Raw genomic sequence first — 15081 nt, 5'->3', positions numbered from 1 at the left:
TCTCAAGAAAGTAAGGTGAAGGAATGGGTTAAAAAGGGGGTATAGAAGGGTGTTTAGATTTATGGGAATGGGAGGATAAGGGAGGGATCCTTGGAGGGGGGTATGCCAAGTAATAGAAGGGTAAGATAGCAGACACAACTAGACTAGAGGATTCAGGAGTGATAGGAAATAAGAGATACACACAAACATAAAAACATAGATCAGGTGTAGAATTTGTTAAGGAAAGTATATGTCTATATATGTACATATATATGCATATATCTACATAGTGATATAGCTGCACTTAATTATAGCCTTCTGGTGGGGGGTGAGAAGGGGAAAAAGAACAAAGTAAAAAGGGCACAGCAGAGAGCAAAAGAAAACTTACAAGGAAGCAAAGAAAAGATGAACAGCTCTCAACATAATGTGTAATATTTATCATACAGGCTTTCTTGAAATGAAAATTTATTGCTATATATTTTGTATGTTGTCCTATGTTCTGCTCTGCACATGACATGCTTTTTAAAATTTTTCTTACTTTGTATTTAAGTTTCAATATTTAAGTTTATATGTTTCTTTTTCTTTTCTCTATTCTATATTTCAGTTCTGGTGTTTGAGATTCATAATTACTTAAAAAAGTTTGCCCTAGAGGAGGAGCCAAGATGGCAGAGTAAAGGCAAGGACTCAACTGAGCTTTACCAAATTCCCTTACAAACAACTCTAAAATTAGTTTTGGAGTCATAGAACCAACAAAAGAGCAAAACAAAAATTTTCCAGTCCAAAACAATTTAGAAGGTTGTCAGGAAATGTCTGTGTCACTGGAGTGATAGTGGAGCACAATGCAGTGCATGCTACATCCCTGCAAAACAGCAGCAGGACTTGGGGGCAGCTGCATATTGGTGCAGCAGCTTCTGGAGTTCTCAGCCCACAGGCTGTAAAGGGGTTAGACCACTGGTCAGAAGGAGATTAAAGGAGACACTTTGCTGCCACTTGGTGAAAGATTCTATTGCATTGCCCGGTTGCAGTCCCAGGAAGAGGAGGAGCACTAGAACACTAGCATTTGCAGCCAAAGAGGATAAGGGGATGCTGGTCACAGTTCTAGGGTAGAAAAGAGTGCTTGTGGTCACTCACAGACTAGAGGACAGGTCAGGAGAACAGTGACCATACTTCTCCTTAGGTCATCCTAGAATTGGCCAAATGGACAAAGAGATTCAAAAATTCACTGAAAAAAAGAACTTTTTAAAAAGTAGAATTGGCCAAATGGAAATAGAGGTCATACATTGTTATCTATAATTAAAAAAAGAACCAAAATGACATGACAATGTCAGGGTCAATGTACAGTGTGTTCATTTGTGCTGATCAAACCAATACAAGCTCAGAAGGCTCTAACACAGGTTGGGCATAAATAGTCCATATGAACATTTGGAGTGGAGATGTTTCTAAATTTGAACATCTCATATTTCTTTTGAGTTACTGCAATTCTACTTTGCCCATAGAGTACAACACCTTCTTTGATGTGGGCATGCCACACCAAGCAGTCCTGTGCCAGGGTCTACCATGTCTCATAATTGATTTCAATTTTTTTCTGAAAGATGCAGTGTCCTTATACTGCTTCTTTTGACATCCATGCAAGCATTTGTCTAATGTGAATTCTCAGAATAGTCTTTTCCGGCAAATATATGTTTGGCATTGGAACAACATAGCTAGCCCATCAAAATTTTGTTGTCTGCAGTACAGTTTGAATGATTGGCAGTTCAGCTTGAGAAAGGACCTTGGACTCCAGTACCTTATCTTGCCAGGTGATCTTCAGAATCTTCCTAAATAATTCAAATTGAAGTGATTCAGTTTCCTGACATGGCTCTGGTAGACTGCTCAGGTTTCACAGTGAGGTCAGTACAATGGTTCTATAGGCCTCCAATTTGGTAGGCAGTCTAAAACCTCTTCTTTCATACAATTTTCTTTGGAGCATCTCGAACATTGAGCTAGCTCTGGCAGTGAGTGTGTCAACCTCATTTATATCCCTAGAAAGTATATTGCCAAGATAAGTGAACCTATCCACAGCATTCAAAATTTTTCCATTTGCTGTAATCAATGGTTCCACATATAGATGGTATGGTGCAGGCTGATAGAGGACTTGTATTTTCTTGGTGTTAATTGTCAGGCCAAAATTAGCACAAGGAACAGAGAATCAATTAATATACTGTTGTATCTCAGTCTCAGAAGCTGCATTGAGTGCACAATCATCTGCAAATACAAAGTCTAGGACCCATTGTCCCTCCATTTTAGTCTTAGCTTATAATCTTTTCAAGTTAAATAATTTATTGTCAGTGTGGTAGCTGACCTTGATACTGTTTTCATTCTTGTTGAAGGCATCTAACAACATTGCTGAAAATGTTATGCTAAAAGAGCATGGGAGCAAGCACACAGCCTTATTTCACTCCACTGGTGACTGGGAAGGTGTGAGAGAATTGTTCATTATCCAGAACCTGGGCAAGCATACCATCATGAAAATTTGTGTACAATACCAATGAACTTCCCTAGGCAATAAAATTTTGCCATGATTTCCCACAAGCCCTCATGATTGACATTAAAGACCTTGGTCAGACTGACAAATGTTGTGTAAAGCTCTGTTCTTCTCCTGACATTTCTAACAATTTTTTGTCCCTTTCTGAAGCAACACTGGCTCTTGGGTAGGTAACAATATGCCAGTTGAAGAATTAGCCTTTTAAGGGGCAGCTAGGTGGTGCAGTGGATAGAGCACTGGCCCTGAAGTCAGGAGGACCTGAATTCAAATCTGGCATCAGACCAAACACTTGACACTTACTAGCTGTGTGACCCTGGGCAAGTCACTTAACCCCAATTGCCTAAAAAAAAATAATTAGCCTTTTAAGGAGGACTCTGGGAGACAATCTTACTGACAATAACTAAGAGAGAGAACCCCCTGTGATTGTCACAGGGCAACCTATTTCCTTTTCCTTGGTAGAGATGGACAATGGAGGCATTCTTTAACTCCTGGGCGGATAACTTCTTCTTGCCATATAACCTGAAAGTTTTCAGTCACCTTTTGTATGAGCAGTAGACTGCCACCTTGTAAATCTCTGCTGGTATGATATCAGTCCCAGGTGCTTTGACACACAAGAAAAGCCTAGTAGTATTAAAAACCTCTTCTTCAGTTGGAAATTTGGTTAGAGAAGGATTGACTTCAACCTAAGTTATACAGTCTATGGCTTCAGCATTAGTTGATGATGGTCTATTGAAAACACTATGAAAGTCTTTTAGGGATCATGGCCTTATCACTGATCAGTGTGGCTCCATTAGGGCTCAATAATTGAGATGCACATAGGTTTTTGGCCTATAAATAGACTTGAAGGCGTATTAGAAGTGCTTTGGATTGTTACTATTAGCATAAGACTAAATTTAAACTACCTTCTTACTGAATCAAGAATCATGCATCTCTCTAAGCTTTGCTTGCACTTTACTTTTGATGGAATTAAGTACTAATTTCTTAGAGATGGAAAAACTATCCTGCTGGTAAACTCTGTGCAGTGCTTGTTTTTCATTTAGCATCTTTTGAATTTCCCCATCATTTTAATCAAACCAATTCTGATGTTTGTGAGTGTTCTGGCCCAGATGAGTAAATGTGGTGCTGTACACCAAATCTCTGAAATCTGCCTACTCCTTTTCTGATCCACTTGCCAAACATGTGTTGGCTCAGCTTTCCCGCCAAGTCATCAACAAACTGTTTACACACAGAGAAGCACTTTAATCTGTTAATGTTGAGTCTTCCGATAGTCATCATTCCTTGGGACTGTTGGTTTTGTTGAATGCAAATATTTAGCTTGGAGAGGATAAGCCTATGATCCAGCAGTCTGCTCCACACATTGCCTTCATCTTTTTCACATCCTATCTGTCTCTTCTCTTTACAGTGAATTAGTCAATTATAGTGCCAATGTTTGCTGCAAGTGTGCATCCATGAAGTTTTATTGTGTTTAGGTAAACAGAAGACAATGATATTGATGAGGTAATGAGATCTTCAGTTCTTCAGTAGTGAGTTTCTGTTGTGTTACTGTATCTGATTTCCTTCCTCCCAAGGACTCCATGCTATTGCTTGATAATCTGTGCCTATTCTGCCATTAAAGTCTTCCAGAATTATATGCTTGTCTTCTTTTGGCACATTGATGATGAAGGTCTCCACGTCCTAATAAAATTTTAATTTGATCTCATCAGGGTTTGTCAGAGTGGGAGCATACCCAGTGATGATGGTGGTGTGGCACATTCCTGCAAGTGGCAATCACATTGTTATGAGCCTATCATTCACACCTTTTGGAAGGCATACAAATCTGTTGACTAGATTAGATTTGATTGGGAATCCTTCACCAGCTTTCTGTTGCTCCTCATCATAGTGGCCACTCCAGAAAAACATATATCCAGCTCCAACTTCAGTAAACTAGCCTTCATTTTCCAGCCTTGTTTCACACAGGGCTCCTATTTGGATGCGATACCTTCTGAGTTCTCTTGCAATAAGAGCTGTTCATTTTTCATGGATTTTGTGTTTTCCATTTTTATTGGATTTTGTGTTGTCCAAGAATGTGCACACATTCCATGTACCATCTGAGTGGAATCATCTTCAAAAGAGTTTTTGTATATCTTTTGTGTTTTGACAGCAGGGTGGAATCCCCACCTGCTTCAGCAAGCAGGTCAGGGTTAGGTGAAACAGGCACCTTTTAGGGCACCTTTTCTAGCCCCTTCCTCATGCCAGGAGGTGAGCAGGGTGGTCCTTAAAAAGGCTGCTCAGACAACCAGTGGGCTGCCAAATCCCACTGATGTTTTGGTCTAGCAAGAAGATGACCCTAAATATGCAGTGGGATACCTGTGTGCAAGGTTGTGAGCTTCTAGTGTATCTGCACCTGCTGCTTCATCATTAGACCAGTACCACAGGACTTTGAGGTAAGTAAAATAGTAGAAAAGTAAAATAATAAAATAGTAAAATATAAAAGGGTGAAAGGGTTTGGGTTATGTCTTTTGCCTCATGTGATAATTTGGATTTAAGTGAGGCAGAGTTGATTGAAGTACTCAATCTCACTTTCTTACCCAGAGTCATTGGAGTCCAGTGTCAAGACAAAAGCCAAGATGACTGGCTATGGCTCAAGATGCAGTCAATAACCTTAGTGTCTTCCACTAAGTTTGTTCCACTGTGCCTAATTCTACCACCTTGGTGGCCCATTGGAAGAAATTGTTCACATCTTCCTATTCCACTGTGGAAGTCTTCACATGCTTGGGGTAGACACCTCCCCGCTCCATTCACCAATTGGTTTGAGACTTGTTGGTTACTGTGAACCTGATTTAGGCAGTCTGTCAAGATAGTTTTACTGGGGTGTGGCTACTGTACATGTTACAATTCCTTGGAGCCACAAGTGAGAGTTGGGTGACAGGTGGACAACGAAGGTAGATAAGAAGCCTTGAAAAGGGCTCAGCAACTCTCTTCCCTGAATACCTCATGAACCCCAAAAGAAATTATTCTCTGAACAAAATAATTGCTCAAAAATTAGAATTGGGCAAATGGAAACTAATGACTCCATGAGGCATTAATAAACAATAAAATAAATCAAAAGAATGGGAAAAAAAAGAAGGAAATGTGAATTATCGCTTTTTAAAAACAACTGACTTGGAAAATAGACCCAAGAGAGATCATTTAATAATTTTTGTACTACCTGAAAGCCATGATAAAAAAAAAGAGCCTAGACATCATATTTCAAGAAACTGATATCCTGGAACCATAGAGGAAAATAGAAATTGAATGAATCCACTGATCACCTCCTGAAAGAGGTACCAAAAATAGAAATATTATAGCCAATTTTCAGAGCTTACAGATCAAGAAGAAAATACTGCAAGCAGCCAGAAAAAATTCAAATATTGTGGAGCCATAGTTAGGATAACACAAGATTTAGCAGATTCTACATTAAAGAATCAGAAGACTTGTAATGTAATATTCTAGAGGGCAAAGATGCTAAGATTATAACCAAGAATCATTTTTAAAAGAAGTATACGTAAAGGGCTCAGGTGTGAGTTGACTATGATGAGATCACATAAAAAAATTACAGATGAGAAAGAGGCAAGCATTAGGAGAAAAGGGAAGGGAGAAGTAGCATTGGGTAAATCATTTCATAAAAAGGCATGAAAAGAACTATTACTGTGGAGTGGAAGACAGGTGGAGTGGCAGGCAATGCCAACCTTACTGTCATCAGAATTGGCTCACAAAAAGATAACATATATACTCAAGTGTAGAAATCTATCTTATTCTAACAGGTAATAGCTGGGGTGGGAGACCAGAGAAAAAGGGGTCTGACTGTGGAAGGTGGTGGCCATAAGCAAAACAGACCATTGAGGAAGGACAAGGTAAAAAGAGAGAGAGAAAAGGATAAACAAGGGGAAAACAGGATAGAGGGAAACCTACAGTTAGTAATCATATCTTTGAATGTGAGTGGGATGAACTCACCCATAAAATGGAAGCAGATAGCTGAATGGATTAAAAACCAGCTTCCTATAAAATGTTTACAAGAAATGCCCTAGAAGCAGAAGGAAACACAAAGAGTAAAGATAAGGGACTAGAGCTGAATCTATTATGTTTCAACTAACTTAAGTAAAAGAAGCAGGGGTAGCAATCTCAGGAAAGAAAAAAGAAAAAATAGATCTTATTAAAAGATATAAGCAGGGAAACTACATTTTACTAAAAGGCAAAACAAGTAGACCGGGATCTAGAAGTTCCTTCAAGTTAGAAGCACGACTATTAGAACAAAAATCTAGGGTACTTAAGTCACTCTCATTTCTCACCAACCCCACCTTCAACCAGCTAGGTTAACATTCATTATGATGCCATTACTCAACCCCATTTCAAGAGACAATGATAGTAAATATATATGCACCAAATAGCCTAATAAACAACTTTTTAAAGGAAAAGTTAAATGAGCTGCAGGGGGAAATAGTAAAATTATATTAATATGGAACCTCAACTTTCCCCTTTTGGGACTAGATAAATCTAGCAAAAAACAAAAACACCCCCCCCCAAAACAAGAAAAATTTTAAGGAGATGAATAGAATTTTAGAAAAGTTAGATGTCATAGATATCTGGAGAAAATTGAATAGAAATAGAAAGGAATATACCTTTTTTTTTCAGTTGCATATGGTACCATCACAAAAATGACTACTTATTAGGGCATAAAAGCCTCACAATCAAATGTAGAAAGGTAAAAATATTAAATGCATCCATTTCAGGTCATAATAAAATAAAAATTACATTCAATCAGGGGCCATAGAAACAGATTAAATAATTAATTGGAGAGTAAATAATTTAATTTTAAAGAATAAATGGGAGAAGGAATAAAACATATAAACAATCAATAATTTCATTAGAGATAATGACAACAATGAGAAAACATACCAATATTGATGAGATGTACCCAAAATGTTATTTAGGGTAAAAATTTATATCTCTACACACTTATATCAATTTAAAAAAAAGAAATAACAGGGCAGTGAATTGGACATGCAACTAAAAAAAAACTAAAGAAAAAACAAATTAAAATTTCCCAACTGGACATTAAATTGGAAATCATAAAAATCAAAGGAGAGATTAATAAAATTGAAAGTGAGAACACCATTGAACTAATAAATAAAACTAGAAGCTGATTTTATGAAAAAAACAATAAAATAGATAAACCACTGGTTAATTGGATTTAAAAAAAGAAAGAAAATAATTAGTTTTCCAGTATTAAAAATGAAAAGGGTGAATTCACCACCAATGAAGATGAAATTAAGGCAATTGTTGGAAGCTATTTTCCCCAATTATATGTCAAGAAATCAAAAAATCTAAGTGAAATAGATGAAAATTTACAAAAAATATAAATTGCCCAGATTAACAGGAGAAGAGATAGAATAATTAAATAACCTTATCTTGAAAAATTAAATCGAATAAGCCATCAATGAACTCTTTAAGAAAAAATCTCCAGGACCAGATTGATTCATAATGAATTCTACCAAACATTTAGAAAACAGGACAGATCACATGAGGTTTTTTAAGGATAGGGGAGATATGAATCTTTATAGGAAATGAGCCAGTGGACAGCATAGAAATGATAATGGAGCCCATGTAAATATGTGAAGTCACTAAGTCACTAAGAAAGTCACTAAGAAAGAATGTAGAAAAAGAATAGAATATTCCAAGACATAGGATTGCACTTTCCAAAGGGAGGGAACAAAATTTTTTTTATTTCATTCCATTTGGGGTTCTTTCCTAGAGTTCAGTTTTTTAACGATATCGATTTTTTTCTCTCTGTTAGCTTTGATTCCTTATATTTTCTTAACCTTTTGGCTTTTGCATTTAAATTTTGATTGAAAGTATAAAAAATTTATGAAGTAAATTTGTTTTCTGGAGTCTATTCTATGGGTTTCTTTTTTCTATGGTTGCTTTATGGTATTAAGTTTTCTACTGTGTACTATTTGATAGTTATATTATTTTCCAATGTATTTCCACAGGTTGAAAAAGATAGGTTTCTCAATCCATTTCTACTCTAGTGGCATTTGATACATAACTTTAGAAATAGTCCTACAAAGTTTTGTTTTTACTTCTTTGGTCTTTACCATGAGAAAGACCAGAGCATATACTGTTGTGTGCAGATCCGAAAATATTTTTATATGTTCTGCCAAATATTGTAGGATATTGAGGTTCATTCATCTTACAGAAATTAACATTTTTGCATTACTCTGTTTTGCTATAATTGCTTTATTAGTTGAATCCACACTCATAGAATTTGGTAGTGTCAGAATTGGAACTTAACAAAAGAGTAAATTGACGTAAACCTCTGAACAGGATAATAGTTATTAGGAGCAGCATGCCACCTGTTAATAAATAGATTATTGGATTGCCTCTATTTGTGCCAGAGACCCCAAGCAAGAAGACAGTTCCCCTTATATTGGTTTTGGGGCATATAGAACAAAGAACAGAACAGGGTAGATGACATCATGGAATCAAGGGCAACAAAGCAGAGGCACAGGGAATAACTTGATATGTTTGGTAATGGGAGCTAGCAACATCCCCCCTTCTTTTCTCATGAGGCTCATTGTTTGAGTCCTAGTACAAGACAGAAGCTTAAATTGTTGGACAGCAAACCAGACATCCTTGAAGGATAGCTTGTAGGAGTAAAGATATCTGGCCTGACTCCCTTTCTTTCACAGTCCCCAAGATTAGCAAAATTCTTTGAGGCAAGAATACATCAGAGATTAGGAGGAGAGCTGGATTTCTAAAATTAGCCCATTATAGGCCAGCTGAATTCTGAACTAAGTTAAGAGACAAAGTACCATGACTTAAGCAGTTAGAGGACAAAATCAATAACTTGTTAATACGATAATAAGAAAATGATACAGGATCAATCTTAATCTTCTCAATAGTTTAAATGTACCTCATTGACAATGTATTCCAAACCATATAGGGAAGGATTTCCAAGATAGCCATTTTGGTTTTGCACAGCTGTAATTGTCCTCTTTCTAAGGAAAATCTTTCTATAACAAACTTAAATCTGTCTCTTTCATCTTTCCACTATTGCTATTTGTTCTGCCTTATGGAACAAGACAGAACAAGTTTAATCTCTCCTTCACATGTCAGCCTTTCAAATATGTGGAGTTAGCTATCATGTACCCAATTAAGTCTTCTCTTTACCAGGCTAAATATGCCTGACTTTTTCAACTATATTCATATGACAGAAACTAAAAGTCCTTTACCATGCTGATTGTCTTCCTCTGGATACTCTTTAGCTTTTCAATGTTTTTAATCCATGTGATCCAAGTGAAATTTGACCAGGACACAGTAGACAGAGCTTATTATTTTTCTTTCCTGGAAGCTATTGTATCTTTTAATGTAGCCCAAGATAATATATTTTTTGGCTGTCACATCACACTGCTGGCTCAGATTGACCTTTTCATTTATGGGGAAAATGACTTATTATATTTTTTGGGAAAATATTATACTGTTTAAATCCAACCTTGTATGATTAAAGGTTGTCCACACTCATAACATAAGCTGACTAAGTGATAGTCTAGGAATGCTAGAGGTGGTTAAAAGGTATTTGGAGTTTCCCCAGATCCTAGATCACCCTAAAACATTTTTCATTTTGGACTACCAGGACTTGTGATGGGTCCACCCAAGCTTGTATTTTGGATTCCCTTGTGTTTAGGTTAAGTTGCCCTCTCCACAAATTCTACATAATATAAGCCTTCTAGAGTCTGGATGGGAGGTAGTCACACCTCCTTTTGGGCTTGCTTTCCTCTACCAAATGGCCCAATAAATTTCTTTTTTAAATTGTTTCAAATTTTGGGGTTTATTCTCATGAACAACCAAATGGTGTCAGAAGTGAAATTCCCCTAGTAATCTCCCCAAATAAACCTGAAGGTTCCCCAATACCATGGAAACTGAGTAAGTCTCTGTGATTCTAGGATTAAGTGTGGGTGGGATTGACCAATATGGGATGCATCAAGCACAGTGAGAACCTGGTAAGTCCCTTTGGGTTCAGGTTGGACATGGTCTAGGACTCAGTTTTGAGTATCCAGAAAGGTAAGGGGCTGTGTTTGTGGTTAGCTCAATGATTTTAGAAAAACATGGAAATGCTTGCATGAAAAAATAGAGTGAAATGAGCAGAACCAAAAGAACATTATATACAGTAACAGTAATATTGTTTTAAGAATGATTTTGAATGAATAAGTTATTTTGACTATTATAAATACCTAAATTAACTATAAAGGACATGAGAAGAAAGTTACTAACTGCATCCAGAGAAAGAAGTGGTAAATAGAAACATGTACATTTTCTGTTATGTTTTTAAAGTAATAATATTATTTTTGTTATTGTTAGGCTTCTAATTTTTTTGTATTGTGTGTTTTTGGAAACCATTGTATAAAAATGCTCTTAATTTGAAAAAAAATGATACCCAAGATGGATGCAATTGTATCATTAGAAAAGTAACTTCTCTTTTAATTTGGACTCTGTTAAATTATGAATTGAGCTATTAAAGAATGTGGTCATAATGTTTAAAAGCTGTTAAGTATTTAATTGGGTATATTTTGCTTTAAAATGGATAAAGTTTTTGGACTTTTTATGTGGGCAGGGTCATATGATCTTAGCCCTGCTGACAGTATTTTGTAAATTTCTAAAGTAATGAAGCTTAAGAAACTAAAGCCTTTCTTAGTCAAAGTTTGGGAACTTATAATAGTGAGTTTTAACTGATATTTTTTGACCATCACTTAGGAAAATTATGAAATTGTGCCCATTAATAAATAATATGCATTGAAGTTACATCTTCCAGCCAACTCAGTAACAATAGACCTTAGATTCAAAAATTTCATTTTTGCCCTAGAGGTTAGTAGGCAATACGATTAGTTTTTTGTCTGAAGGCTTATAGCAGCTATCATTTTTCTGGGGTTTTTAAATGAACAATCATGTATTCACCATATGTGTGAAATTCCAGAACGTGATTATTCTTAATTTATAAATGAAGGGTAAAGAAGTTATTCTTATGTGTGCTTATTTTTAATGCTTATCACAATATGAGAAAAAATAATAACCTAGCCCTAAAATGTGATTAGTGAAATTTTGATATCTCATGTAAAATCTCTTCAGACTGTAACTTGATATTATTTGGAGTTTTTATTTCAGGTATGATTTTCTGAAGTATCATTAAGCCAATAGTCTATCATCCAAGAGAAATGCCATGTGCTGCTCAAAAAGGTGGAGTTGTAGAACTACTACAGGTGGATGTCTAAGCCTAGGAAACTTGAGGATGGCTTTATGTAGGTGAAGATAGGATTTTCTTGACTCAATTTGCCGCTGTGCTATTTGCTTTCTGAACAGGAAATTTTGCCGCCTGGTTAATTCTGAGTCTGGCTTTGATATACTGTGAATAATATGGAACTTTGCTACATAATTTACTGTTAACTATGACTCTTGCCTGAAATCAAAGAGAGCTAAGATTGTTTTTTCATTGTTTTGGCTTATGTCAGGTCAGTCTGTGCTATTGAAGGAACAGTCCTGCTGTTATAATATCTGCAACCCTCCTTTCTCCTTTCACAGAAGATTTCTATAACGAGGGCAGGTGAATGGTAGAAGCTTTGTTGTTGTAATATTAAATCTATTAATTAATAGATTAAGACTAGGACATCTCTGAGTTACTTTTTAATCTGAGTAATTTTTAATTTATCTTACTATTTTTCTAGTCAACTCCATATCCAAATCCATATCCAACTAGGTAAATAAGTTCTTAGGCTTTTCATCTCCTTGATAATAGTTACATATTCATGTATGCAATTAAGTCATTAAAGTATCTCATCTTTTCAGGATTATATGAAAATAATATATATCCTCAAAAGGGGAGGATAGGATAAAGATATAAAAGTTTTAAAATTTTAATGAAGTAGCAAACTCAACATTGAGATATGTGTGTATACATACATATATACATATATACATACATATGACTTCCAAATGTTTCTAATGGGATATATAGATCTTGGAGATGTTTTAGTAATAAGTTCTCAAAATTAGATTAAGGATTGTAAATAAAAAGTTGCATTAATAATTCTATAGAAAATTTTAATTCATGTTTTTTCCCCTATTTTGAAGTCTGTCTGATAATATTAAGAGACAAAAGGGGTCATTTTACAAGTCAGGCCCTCATGGATCTTTTTAAAGATTCCTCCTTTAGTGTGTTGATAGCATTGTCCATATCAAGTTCAGGGTTCAAATAAAGACAGAAAGAGCAAGTGTTATGTAAAAACTGCAGTTTTATGAAGTTTCAGGTGAATTGTGGATGTTCCTATAGTTCTGTTGTTAATAGGAATAACTCCAAAAGGTTTGAGCAAGTTTTCACCACATAAACTGGCTACTGGAAAACCAAATTTAGGAGGTTGTATTGTTCTTGTATCATTTAAGTTGTGTCTGACTGTTTGTAACCTCATTTTGGGGTTTTCTTGGGAAAGATACTGGAGTGGTTTGCCATTTCCTTCTCTACAGATGAGGGGCTGTGGCAAACAGGGTTAAGTGACTTACCCAGGGTCACATAGGTAGTAAGTGTCTGAGGCCAGATTTGAGCTCAGGAAGATGAGTCCTCCTTATTCAAAGCCCAATGATCTACCGACTACACCACCTAGCTGCCCTTGGAAGTTGCACTAAATCACATTGAGTCTTGTCACTTGCAGATTTTAGTAACATTAAATAGGGAATTTCTACAAGTAACTTGAAAGCAGAGAAGCATATCTGTTAGGAGGTCCCCTACCAGAGTTTCCCTGAGAATGAGGCCTTTTCTAGAATGTCCAGGGGATGATGATTCCAGGGACCAGCTGATTACATGGGACAACTAGGACTCAAAATGAAATGTTCCACTTGAATGGATATTGGCAGTGGGTTACAAGGAGACAATGTTAATTAATACTGATGATCATTATTGTATTACCTTGTTTTTGTTTTTTTTTGTTTTGTTTTTTGTTTCATGGCTTATGTTTGCTCATAAGAGAGGTGTGTCCCAATTTCTTTAATTTCTTATTTAGGGATCAGTTTCATTCTTCCCACAATTTTTTGGTTAATTGAAAATCTTCTGTTTATATTAACCTCATCTTAACAAAATTTGATTTAAGGAATAATAATGTAAACTGTTTGACATTTTTCAGGTAGAATACAATGGAAAGTTTGAGATTCCTTTGGTTATTTGTCAGCTACTTTAGCTAACTGTATAAGTGAGGATTTCCTTGACACTGAGTTTTCTTGGTTACCTTGGTGATATGTAAATCTCCCTCTCTTAATTCAGTTCATTGTGAACTCTCTAAGTGGTTTAATCCATAACTTGACTTAGTTCACCTATAGAGTCTGTTTAAGGAGGTTTATCTCCTTAAGGGATGTGTGTGATTATGGCTGCATAACTAAATTTTTTCAACTCTTATGACATTGAAGGAAACATAGAATTATGGGGTCTTTTGTGATACTCATGGCTACAGAGCACTTGTTTCTGAATGTAAATTTAATTCCCGTAACTTACTAATGCTAACTCAAATTGATTCCTCTGACTACGAGATCTTAGGAAAAGTTTGTCAGCAATCTGGTACCTGCCCCTCCTTAAATAAATTACATCAAGCTTTAGACAAGATGGATAACAAGGAGGAAGCTTTCACTGATTCAGGTTGTTTTAATGAACTCCCTTGATATCTTAACCCAGCTTTTTTTTTGCTTCTATAATTATGATTTTGCTAATATAAGATTGTTGGCCTTGGGAAAACCCCAAAGGAGGAAAATTGTGGGGAAAAATATTTCTTATGTTTTCCAGGAAAAAATATTATACTGTTTAAATTTAGCCTTGTGTGATTAAAGGTTGTCCACATCCAGAATATCACCTAACCTCAATAACTTGAGGAATATTGGAGGTGGCTACAAGGTATTTTGAGTTTCCTTAGGTCCTGGATCACCCCAAAGCATTTTTTTTTGTTTTAGATTACTACACCCAGGACTTGTCCACCCAAGGATGGGTCTACCCAAACTTGTATTTTGGATTTACTTTTGTTTTGGTCAAGTTGCTATCTCCACAAATCTTATATAATGTAAGCCTCTCAGAGCCTGGATAGGAGGGTGCCACACCTCTTTTTGGGCTTACTTTCCTCTACCAAACAACCTAATAAATTTCTTTCTTAGATTATAACAGATTTTGGGAATTGTTCTCATGAACAAACACAATCCACTAAACCCCCAAGATCTATTTTCAGAGATTCTATTTATCCACACCTCTCCCATCTTATATTTGCAAGTTGATTTTTTTTGTACCAAGTATAAGTCTTCATTTAACTTTATTAAATTATTTTTATTAGGTTCAGATCAGTGCTCTAGCCCATGGGTCAGCAAACTATGGCTAGACAACCAAATTCAGCCTGCCAGTTATGAATGAATCTACATTATTAAATACAATAAAACTTCATTTAAAACAATAAAAACAATTCTTAACTCATGGGCCACAAACACACACACACACATACACACACACACACACACACACACACACACACACACACACACACACA

The sequence above is a fragment of the Vombatus ursinus genome, unplaced genomic scaffold, assembly GCF_900497805.2.
Source record: "Vombatus ursinus unplaced genomic scaffold, bare-nosed wombat genome assembly UNPS02014792.1, whole genome shotgun sequence".
Lineage (NCBI taxonomy): Eukaryota > Metazoa > Chordata > Mammalia > Diprotodontia > Vombatidae > Vombatus > Vombatus ursinus.
The sequence above is the reverse complement of the archived record's forward strand: the minus strand, read 5'-3'. Positions refer to the sequence as shown.